At 44.9% G+C, this 12,111-nt stretch overlaps 1 long non-coding RNA gene across 1 annotated transcript in view; it reads right to left on the reverse strand.

Moving 5' to 3' along the window:
- LOC310766539 overlaps positions 1-12,076 on the reverse strand; it is a 38,603-nt gene extending 26,527 nt beyond the window's left edge. Inside the window, exon 1 of the long non-coding RNA XR_014550229.1 lies at positions 11,970-12,076. This is a non-coding gene — a long non-coding RNA (uncharacterized lncRNA). The remainder of the gene's footprint in view (positions 1-11,969) is intronic.
- Positions 12,077-12,111: the final 35 nt, after the last annotated feature.

Genomic DNA, 12,111 nt, shown 5'->3' on the forward strand with positions numbered 1-12,111 from the left:
ATTTGCTTTGAGAGCATTTTTAAACCTTTTTTGTTGTCCACTGGTATTTCGTTTTCCACTCCTGAGTTGGGAATAGAGTAGTTGTTTTGGAAGCTCTTCCAATATAGACCTGCAAGGATGACCCTGCTAGCAGTTCTGACGCTATGCAAAGTTTTGTGAGAGGGCCTTTTCTGTGGTGGCCCCCAAATTGCGGAATGCCCTCCCATCTGAGGCATATTTGGCTTCATCATTGTATATAATCAGTATCAGGTCATCGAACTGTAGAGTTGGAAGGGAACACAAGGCTCATCTAGTCCTACTCCCTGCAATGTTGGAATCCTTTGGCCAGTGTGGAGTTCAAACCCATAACCCTGAGATTTAAGAGTGCTCTACTGACTGAGGTATCCAGGTCAAGATGCACCTTTCCACACAGGATTTTGGGTGTTGACAAAATTTTGTACTGAGCTGTATGTAACCCGCTTGGGGCCTCACAATAGAAGTGCAAGCTATAAATAAGTAAATAAAATTGTGGCACAAGCTTTTGTGGAGTCTTACTGTGTAACTGTCCAAACTTAATAACCTCTGTCGGGGGCTCTGTAATACCAAAATAATATCAAACTGGTTTCAGTTGGTTGCCAGTGGTGGAGGATCAAGCGAGGGGGTGGGGGGACGACGAAACAAAAGGGGCAGAGGAGTTGCTTGGCTTAATGTTTCCAATTCAAGCATTGACCTATATTGACCTGCTTCCTGGGCCTAAAAGCACACTTTCCCATTCTGGTGAAAAAAGATTTACTTCCCTGTGGCTTTTAATCGTCAATCTCCCAGCAGACCTCTGTTTTTTCCTTTAAGGCGTTCAATAATTTGTCTGTTTCAGCAGCACCCACAGAGTCGCCATAAATCACTGTTTACTTAAATGCTTTCTTCCCCCCACTGGGATGTCTAAGGGTGTTTTGTCATCAGTGCATTTAGGTTATCGAACCTCCCCTCCCCACCCTGCGCACAGTTTGGAGGGCCATTCACAATGCTCACTCAGCAGAGCATAAAGCTTGGGATCTCATACTAGTATTTTTTAACAATGCTGAGAAAGGCTTTAAAAACACCAGTTAGTAGAAATCTATGTTAGGTGGAGGGGGGGGGAGAGTGGGTGGGTGGATTAAGTTTCGGATATGAAAAAGAAGGTTCAGTAAGTAGCAGGACTGAAGTGCTGAATAAAGAATCTGCTAGAATATTCTCAATAGTTCTGTACATTTCCTGCTGCAACATTTTCACACACACGTCGACTCGAAAGTAAATTCCATTGAGTTCCCAGTAAGTGGCTTTAGGATTACAGTGCTAGGCTGTGCATATATCACAATTTATTCCAGTTCTACTGTGCTCTTACTACTGGTGTTCAAGTGACATTAGCCACAATCCATATGTATCCTGTAGTTTCTTGAAAAACACCGCTATTCGGTGCATTTCCTTCAAACCAGCTTCCATCTGATTTGAAAACATAAGCTGTGGTTAAGCTGAGGTGTGTACATTAGAGACACCTGTAGCGTGTGTGCAGATGACAACAATATGCACAGACGACTGCTTCACTGAATAGTTTTGGGCGCTTGCATGGGGAAATCAAATAACATAATGTGCATTGGGTGAAGAAATCCCTGCCCCCTCTCCTGTGTGACTTCAAAGGCAACGTGGGCGAAACGCCCTTGCTACATTTTAATCAACTAATGCGCACTTAGCCTTAGTTGACTTAAAAAGTGCCCTTAAGGAATCACATTAATAAAAACTAAAATTTGTAGCCTGTATCATTTATCTGAATTAAACAAATATGCATGTATATGTATAATTAATTTCTTTCAGTGAGTGGTGCACAAGGCTTTGGAAATCGTGACTGAGCCCCCTCGTCCCAGCTTGCAGCGAACTCCCTCACCTATCTTTTGAAAGGATACTTATGAACTTATAAACATAAGTAAAGTCCTGCAAGATGAAAGGTCTGTCTCATCCAGCTGCTTCTTACAGTGAGCAGCCAGATGGCTCTGGAAAGCCCACAAGAAGGACCTGAGACCAATAGCTCTCATCCGCTGTTGCTCTCCAGTAACTGCTATGCAAAGACAGAATCACAGGACTGTAGACTTGAAAGGGACCAAGAAGTTTAAGATAGACCAACCCCCTGCAATGAAGGAATCTTTTGCCCAACAGTGGGCTCAAACCCACGACTCTGAGTTTAAGAGTCTCATGCTCTACCGACTGAGCGATCACCATATAGTCACCATGGACAGTAAGTAGCCTTTGATAGTCTGATCTGCCCTGGATATTGTCCAATCCTTTTTTAAAGCCATCTAAATTGGTAGCAAATTCCGTAGTTTAACCATGTAGTGTGTGAAGATGCTTTTCCTTTGGTCAATCCTCAATCTCACACAATTCGGCTTCATCAGATGACATCATCTGGGAGAAAGACACCTCTCCACCCACTTTGGGGAAAGGCCGTAGTTCACTGGTAGAGCATCTTTTTTGCATACAAAAGGTGCCAGGCTCAATTCCTTGGCATCCCCAGATAGGGCTGGAAGATAACCCTGTTTGAAATCCTGTGGAGCCACTGCCAGTCAGAGCTGACAATACTAAAAAAGGTAAAGATAAAGGACCCCTGGACAGCTGAGTCCAGTCAAAGGCGACTATGGGGTGCGGCGCTCATCTCACTTCAGGCCAAGGTAGCCAGCGTTTGTCCACAGACAGCTTTTCGGCTCATGTGGCCAACATGACTAAACCTCCATTGGTGCATGGAGGACCATAACGAGTGCCAGAGCACACGGAAATGCCGTTTGCCTTCCCGCCGCAGCAGTACCTATTTATCTACTTGCACCAGTATGCTTTTGAACTGCAAGGTTGACAGAAGCTGGGACAGAGCAATGGGAGCTCACCACCATCAAGCAGATTCGAACCACCAACCTTCCGATCGGCAAGCCCAAGAGGCTCAGCGGTTTAGACCACAGAGCCACCTGTGTCCCTTTGAGCTAGATGGACCAATAGTCTGGCTCAGCATAAGGCAGCTTCCAATGTTCACTTTCCCCTTACTATGCATAATTTTATACACCTCTACCACGTCACCCCTTACTCACCCTTTTCCTAATCTAAAACGCCACGTACCCTTTCCTGGTAAGGGAGATGTTTCAGCCCCATGATCACTATGGCAGACCTTTTCTGCTTCATCTCCATCTCCAAAATATTGCTATAGGCTGGGTGGTTAGCCTGGATGTCATATTTGGGGTTGCATATATTGTGGTTTTATATTTATAAGATGGGTTTCTGCAGAAACAGACTACAGTACTACACTGGTAAATCCAGTCTCCCTGTCTCTAGCCAAGATTGTTAAGCATCTCTTTACAAGACTAAACAGTTCAGGGCTAAATGGGGCAGGCTTTCAGCCCTCCCTTGGCTGGAGGTCATGTCACTGGCAAGTGAAAGAGGACATCTGGGGCCAGTCCTGTCTTGGACTACCCTGGGAAGAGACAGCCCTGCCTGGACTTTCTCTCCATGCTTCATCAAAAGATATGACTTTGGGACCTGCTTGGAAACCTAATAGGAGAGCAAGATCTGTGCTAATGCTGGGGACCATTGCTTCTTATGCTCAGTCTGAATATGTGTCTAAGTAAAACTCGTGTCACAAAGACACCACCCTCTCCAGTGACCTTCAGTCTAAGGAAGCTGAACCTTTAATATGAGCTGGCGTCCTTGAAATCTCTCACTACTTCAAGATTAGGAGGCACCTAACAAAATTGCTTCTGAGATGCAACAACCAGAACTATACACAGTATTCCAAGTGTGATCATGCCATAAATTTATATACAGTTATTAAGATTGTGGTAAGTTTTATATTTTGATCTCCTTACTAATGATTCATGGCATTTCCTTTTTCACATTGCCTGTGTGATAGGAATTTTGAGGTCTTAGATATATGTTGAACGTTCATAAGTGTACCAACCAAGCATGTACATAGATCAGCACAGGAAGACCAACCTGAAACCATTTTGATTCCCAAACTGAGCAAATGTTTTCTCTGCAAGGTCAAAGTGGGAAACCTCCCCATTATCTCTTTCCTCACAAATCCTGTCTTAAGGGCACATTTAAGATATGAATAGGGTGTGCGCCTATAACCTGGCCCAGGAACTAAGTATTTATCATTACAAAAGGCTCCCCAGGCAATCAAATCAAGTGACCATTAAACAGGTAACCTGGCAGACAGGAGTAAATAAAGCACTCAGATTTCCTGTAGACCACCCTTTCTGTGATGTATGTATGATGTATGGAGGGGGTGGTCTTGAGCTCCAGGGCAGGGAATTTAAAATGTCTATATAAGGCCTTGCGCGCCATTGTTCTGGGTTCCTCCTCCTTTCCTGTGTGTGAGGGGAGCACCCTGTTGCAACAGATCAATAAAGATCAGGCTTACTAGCTGCTTTGCTTCTCAATATTCTCAGGCTGTTATTTTCTCCTACCAACAGGGAACCTATGTAAGGACTCTATATGGGCTCTTGGATACCCCATAAGGAAAAAAGGGCATATTTTGTTTACAACACCTGGCCTAACTTTTTTCAAGCTAGCCACCATTAGCCCAAGATCATTTTCCTGGTCAGTCACTGCTGACACACTCCACCAGTGATTATGTGTATTTATGGATTTCTGCTCCACTCTCCATCACTTTACACCTGCATAAATCCTTTGGAGTTCTTTACAATCCCCATTTTTTTACCAAATTGTTTGGTGTCACCAGCAAACCTGGCCTCACTGCTCAACCCTAAGCCTCAGTCATTCATGAACTAGTTAAAAACCTCTGTGCTGCTTCCAGACTGTCACTATTTTGTAGGTGGGGTTCAATCATTTACCAGCAAATTTACACTGTGCAGTTCAGGTAAATTTGACTCCCTTGTGCAAGAACCACTGCATTCAGCTAACTACTGACACTTTTTCTGAAATAACACAATACAGTACACTGTTTTGCTGCGCTTTGCAAAACTGCACTGATATATCTTTGTCTAAACAGGACTTTTAAGCTGGAATCCTACAGACACCTAGGGGAAAAGTTCCACTGAACCTAACAATGCTGACTTCTCAATCTCAACAGACATGCAAAGGATTGTTCTGTTTTGGTATACACAGTCCTTCCTGTAGAAGCACATAGCCTTGCTTACTTTTCCCTGTTGGAAGAGTTTGTGTTGTTTGGCTAGATCACCTGCAAATATTTATGCAAAACTTTTATAATACATGATACCAGGTGCAAGATAAGCAAGCATTAACAGTATTAACAATGAATACATTTGCATCAAACACAGGCAGAATGACTCTTATCTCATTAGAACCTGTGTAAATGCCACTCATGTGCTCTCTTTAATTCCATCTGCTGTTTATGCCGTGTCACCCCAGGCAACAAGAGGGAACAAAACAGCATATCCTTCACTTGCTGCACTCCTGTGGAGAGTGACAGGAAGAAAAATAATGTTTAAAGTCAGATTTATTTATTTAAAAAACCTCCCCCAAAATGTTTTCATGTGATTCCCATTAGTTGAGGCTGTCACAACAATTAACATTATAGCCATGATTCCCAAACTTTCTCAGTTTGCAGAGCACCTGGATAGCATAGTGCTCTCTGCAAAACACCAAGAATATTCTTTAATGTCATCTTTCATACTAGGAACAATGTTAATAGTAGATAATATGATATCTTATTATATTATGGTCATATTATTATATAGTAAGATATCGAATGAAAAAATGAGATTGGGGGGGGGGGGATAAATCTAGCCATTAGCTATTTTTTCTGCTGATTGGGAAAAGCCAATCTCTGCCAGATTTTATTGGTGAAACACCTCAGTGTTCTGTGGGAGCAGAATTTGGGAACCAGCGTGGGATAAAAGAACTTCTCACATCACAATATGGCAGTACAGTGGTGCCCCGCAAGACGAATGCCTCGTAAGACGAAAAACTCGCTAGACGAAAGAGTTTTTCGTTTTTCGATGTGCTTCGCAAGACGAATTTCCCTATGGGCTTGCTTCGCAAGACGAAAACGTCTTGCAAGTTTGTTTCCTTTTTCGTAAAACCGTTAATACCCAGGGTGCATTGCTTGAAGAGGTGCAGTTGCGACTTTACTTCGAGGAGCAACTCATAGCACGCGGTGTGGTAGCCTTTTTTGAGGTTTTTGAAGACTTTGCTGATTTTTGAAGATTTTCCAAAACTTCTTTTGCAGCCATTTGGTAAGTTAAACTTTTAAAACTTTTTTGGGGGGTTTTGGATTTTGGGTTGGGGTGTTTGGAATTCAAGGACTTGGTTCTGGGTTTGAATTTCTGTGTGGTGGGTGGCTGGGTGCTTTTGATTTTTTTAGATGTGAAGCACTGATTCTTTTTTTTTCTGAGTTTGCGAAGGTAGGAGCTGTGCTGCCATGGGACCCAAGAAGACTGCTGCTGCAGAGGCCGGCGAGAGGAAGAAGGAGAAGGTGACGCTGGAAATGAAGAAGGAGATCATTCGGAAGCACAACGGTGGAATGCGTGTGACAGACCTCGCCAGGGAGTACGGGAGGAATCCATCGACCATCGGGACCATCCTGAAGATGAGGGAGAAGATCCTTGCGACTGATGCAGCCAAGGGAGTCACCAGGATCGTGAAGAACCGCCCAGCTGTTCTGGAGGAGGTCGAGAAGTTGCTGCTCATCTGGTTAGAAGAGAAGCAGCGTGCAGGGGACACAGTGACTGAGGCCGTCATTTGTGAGAAGGCCAAGGCCTTGCAGGCAGACCTCGTCCGGGAACAGCCAGGAACCTCAGGCGAGCCAGAAGTCTTCAAGGCAAGCAGAGGTTGGTTTGACCGGTTCAAGGCAAGATCTGGAATCCACAGCATGGTCAGGCATGGAGAGGCTGCCAGTTCTGATGTTCCTGTGGCTGAAGACTTTGCAGCGGAGTTCCTGGAGGCTGTGAAGATGGAGGGCTACGTTCCACAGCAGGTCTTCAACTGCGACGAGACCGGGCTGTTTTGGAAGAGGATGCCCAAAAGGACTTTCATCACACAGGAGGAGGCCAAGTTGCCTGGCCACAAGCCCATGAAGGACCGTCTGACCCTGCTCTTCTGTGCCAACGCAAGCGGCGACCTGAAGATCAAGCCCCTGCTGGTGTACCACTCGGAGAACCCACGGGCCTTCAAGAAACACAAGGTCGACAAGGAGCAGCTGAGTGTCATGTGGCGATCCAACAGCAAGGCTTGGGTCACACGTGTGCTGTTTGTGGAATGGGTCAATCTTGCTTTTGGCCCTGCTGTCAAACAGTACCTGCTGGACAACGACCTGCCGCTGAAGGCTTTGCTTCTGATGGACAATGCTCCTGCTCATCCTAAAGGCCTTGAGTTGGACTTGTTGGAGGAGTTCAGCTTCATCAGCATCATGTTCCTGCCGCCTAACACCACGCCACTGCTCCAGCCGATGGATCAGCAGGTCTTCACCAATTTCAAAAAACTCTACACCAAGGAGCTTTTCAGGCGATGCTTCGAGGTGACTGATTGCACCACCATCACCCTGCGGGAATTCTGGAAGGACCACTTCGACATCGTCACCTGCTTGAAGATGATCACCACGGCCTGGAACGGGATCAGCCAGAGAAATTTGAATTGCGCTTGGCGCAGCCTGTGGCCGGACTGTGTGGCACCAAGTGACTCTGATGCACCAGAGTCAACAGTGGTGCAGGACATTGTTGCCTTGGGGAGGACCATGGGCCTGGAGGTCACAGAGGAGGACGTCAACGAGCTGGTGGAGGAGCACGACCACGAGCTGACCACCCAGGAGCTGGTCGAACTGCAGGCAGAGGCTGCGCAGGAGCAGGCCTCGCTGGAAGAGGAGGAAGCAACTGAGGAACGGCTGTCCTCCAAAGAACTGAGGGACATTTGCATGAAGTGGAAGGAAGTGCAGGCTTTTGCAGAGCGGCACCACCCTGACAAGCACGTGGTACATGACCTCGCGAACTCTTTTGATACGAGGGTCATGTCGCCTTTCAGGGAGGTGCTGAAAAGGTGGATGAAGCAGCAGACCATGGACAGGTTCTTCAGCAAGAAGCAAAGAGTGGAAGAGGAACCTTCTTCGAGTGGTCCTCCAGAGTCTTAGAAAATGTACTGTTCACTTTGTTGATTTTTAAATGTTTTTCTGTCATGTTTAGAAACTTAATTTATTGTTCCTTCAATTTTTGAAATGCTCTTTACAGTATGTGTGACTTTAAAGAGCAGTTAATAAACTCTTGTTGTACCAAATTTGGCTTTGTTTGGACTTTTTTTTACTATAGGAACGCATTAATTGATTTTCAATGCATTCCTATGGGATTTCGTGCTTCGCAAGACGAAAAATTCGCTAGACAAAAAAACTCGCAGAACAAATTAATTTCGTCTTGCGAGGCACCACTGTAAAACATCTCTGCCCTGCCCTCCTGCAGGGTTGTGTCATCCACACGATGTTTCCCTCAAACAACACCTGTCTCAATGTTTCCCCCCTGTAAATTCAGGTTTACTCCTCTTTCCATGTCCCCTACTTCCTCTGTGCTTATAATTATTTTCCAGCATCATTCATATTTCCAGCACGGTCCTGAATGGGGTCTTATTTTATATTCCTCCGATTTGGACAAAACCAGAAAATTGTACAAACAAAGTGCATTAAAAAAAATTCTGCACCAGTTATTGCAGCAGTTAAAAAAAACCATGTGTGCTAAAAATTTACAATTGCTAGGAACATAGTCTTATATTCTTTTGATCCCTTACATTTTCACAAAACCAGAAAAATGCACAATTTATTTTACAGTTGCCTGACTATGTGCTTTTGCACACTTCCTGGGTGGGTTTAATAACAAAAAACAAGAAAATCGAAGTATGCAAGCAGCTATCCACACACATACTCTGCCAGTAGTCATACAACATAACAAAATCAACAAATTAGAAGGCAGAGACAAACACAAAAGAGAAGTATGAGTTGCTCCTCATATACGGGTTCAAATAGGTGCAGGTGAGGACTACTCTGGTCTAATTCTGTGGAGGGTAAATGAATTAACAGCTCAACAATGCTTTAATGTGGACAAGCCCACACACAACCTCAGGTGGTACGGAGTTCATTGTAGGCACCAGGAAAATATGTATTTATTATTCTCCCAGGCCTTAATATCTTTTAAATATGTCATCCATGTCACCTGAGGCAATAGGCAGAATAATTCATTTTATTCTAGTCTCTGCAGAAGAAGGGCAATTTGGGCGTTTCTTAGCTTTTGCAGCTGGACTGAGTTTTTCAGGACTGGTTGCTAAGGTTTTCATTTGTGTCTGGCTACGTGGGATTTTATGTCCTGATTTTATTGTTATGTTATTGCCAGGTTGGCTTTTATTGATTTATGGTTTTATGGAGTTGTTGCATGGTTTGTTTTAATTTTGTCTGTTTTACTGTGTAGATCAGGTAGAGAATATTTTCCATGAGGCAACTTAGAAGTTGAATACATAAAATAAAATGATGAAGCTTTAGGCTGGAAGAAGTGCTAGCGCAGTCTTCTCAAACCTGGGACCCTTCAGATGGTTTGGACTACAGCTCCACGAGGCCCGGCCCAGCATGCTCAAAACATCTGGAGGGCACCAAGTTGGAGAAGGCTGTGCTAAGATATCTGAAAGGGGATGTTTGATTTGAGGTGTCTCAAGGCTTAAACTGAGGTGCACTTTATTTTTATGCATTGGCTTGGGGCCAACATACATTAAATCTAACATGAATCTTTCGACTGTGTTCCGATGGCAGGAATGAATGATTTGGTTGGGTTTGGTCCAAAATTTACTTTGGGCACTAGTACGTAAATGTCAGTCCCTTATCCATGCTGCTCATACACCTTTGCCTTGGCAAAACATGCAATACAGCACACGTGCTATCCATTGGAATAATTGTTTTCTGGAGCACTGCTGGGAAGCCTTATATCACCCCCTGTGATGTGTGTGGGCAGTTAATATGCTTAGAATAAACTGACAGGAACATTCTGTGACATGCAGGAAGCAGCAACTGATGACAAAAGGAATGTTATGCCAGTATCATCATTTTACAGCCCTTCTCAATTTATTGAAATAAGGTGAATTTAGGAATAGTTTTACTTTAATATAAAGAAAAATATTTCAGTGTCCATCCTTTGTTTAATAGTGCAGCCCCTGATGCATGTCTACACAGGAGTGGAGTAAGTCCCATTGAATTCAATGGAGCTAACTTCCAAAAGACATGCAAAGGATTGCAATATTTGATGTGTGCGTGTTAAATGTAACGTGGAAAATTTAGTATGGAACATGGAAAATAAGACCAGGAGTTCTTAGCAAGCACATTGGCAACTGGATACATTCGGAGATTACCTAAATTCAGTAGGGAGATGGGAGAATGCTAACATCTGATTCCACTGCGGGTGAGTAGCTCCTGTGTCTGAGAAACTGGTCAGCTGCCAACCCTGGAAGGAGCAGGTTTTCAGTTTGGAGGTGCTTCTGAATCCAGCTCTGTCACTGGAGGCTCAAATAGTGCCTTTGACCAACCGTGGCTGGTTCAACAGCTTACAGCCATTCCTGGACCCGGAAAACCTTGCCACACTAGTTCATGCGCTGGTTACTGGATTACTGCAATGAGCTCTATGTGGGGCTTCCCTTGTTCTCGATCTGGAAGCTGCAATTGGTACTGACTGCCACAGCACAACCGCTGACAGGAGTGAGGCCTTGTCAGCGTATAACACCCGTGCTCAGAGATCTGCTCTGTTTGCCAATTTGCTACTGGGCCAGGTTCAAGGTGTAACTACAGTGGTACCTCGGGTTAAGTACTTAATTCGTTCTGAAGGTCCGTTCTTAACTTGAAACTGTTCTTAACGTGAAGCACCACTTTAGCTAATGGGGCCTCCTGCTGCCGCCGGAGCACGATTTCTGTTCTCATCCTGAAGCAAAATTCTTAACCTGAGGTACTATTTCTGGGTTAGCGGAGTCTGTAACCTGAAGCGTATGTAACCCAAGGTACCACTGTATCAGTATATAAAGCTCTTAACAACTTGGGGCCAGTTTACCCATGCGATAACAAACCTATATGCACCCACACAACTGCAGCGATTGGCAGAACCGGCACTCCTACAGGTGCCACATAATACCCGTTCCGCGTTTGTAAGAACTTGATCGTTTAATGCAGCTGTGACGTGGGATGTGGGACACCAGCTGGGATACAGGTGGCACTGTGGTCTAAACCACTGAGCCTCTTGGGCTTGCCGATCAGAAGGTCAGCGGTTCGAATCCCTGTGACGGGGTGAGCTCCTGTTCCTCTGTCCCAGCTCCTGCCAACCTAGCAGTTTGAAAGCATGCCTGTGCAAGAAGATAAATAGGTACTGCTGCGGTGGGAAGGTAAATGGTGTTTCCATGCGCTCTGGCTTCTGTCACGGTGTCCCACTGCACCAGAAGTGGTTTAGTCATGCTGGCCACATGACCCGGAAAGCTGTCTGTGGACAAACGCCGGCTCCCTCGGCCTCAAAGTCAGATGAGTGCCGCACCCCATAGTTGCCTTTGACTGGACTTAACCATCCAGGGGTCCTTTACCTTTACCCTAATGCAGCTGTGCCTACACTTTGGAACTCCCTGCCTATTGAGATCAAACAGGGGCCTCTTCATTGTACTTTTTGGGGCACCTGCTAAAACATTCCTTGTTGGGTAGACAACCCTACCCAGATCCTTAGAAAGTTGAGGTGATTTTAACCTGCTTTTGCATTTTAACTTCTGCATATTTTAAAGTATAGCTGTAAATTTATCTCGATTGTATTGTTTTATCTTTTTGTAAACCGCTTTGAGGGTTTTTTTTAACAGTCAAACGGCGCATAAATTTTATGAAATCAATAGAAATGTGACGCCAATCCTTTAGCAGCGCAATCCTATGTTTTGCATGTCTACTCAGAGGTAAGCCCACTGAGTTCAGCGCTCGCAGGTGGGTAGCCTACGGCTGCCACTCTAGATGCATTTACCTGGAATAAGTCCCGTGGGACACAGCACGACAGGAATTAACCTTTGCGGAGTCATGCACAAGAACGCACTGCAGCTTTTCACGAGGTGGAGGCGGTGGTAGGACTCTGGCCCTTTAAGTACGTAAAGCAGCGAAGGGCGGGA

The sequence above is a fragment of the Podarcis filfolensis genome (genome assembly GCF_964270895.1).
Source record: "Podarcis filfolensis genome assembly, chromosome: 7".
Lineage (NCBI taxonomy): Eukaryota > Metazoa > Chordata > Lepidosauria > Squamata > Lacertidae > Podarcis > Podarcis filfolensis.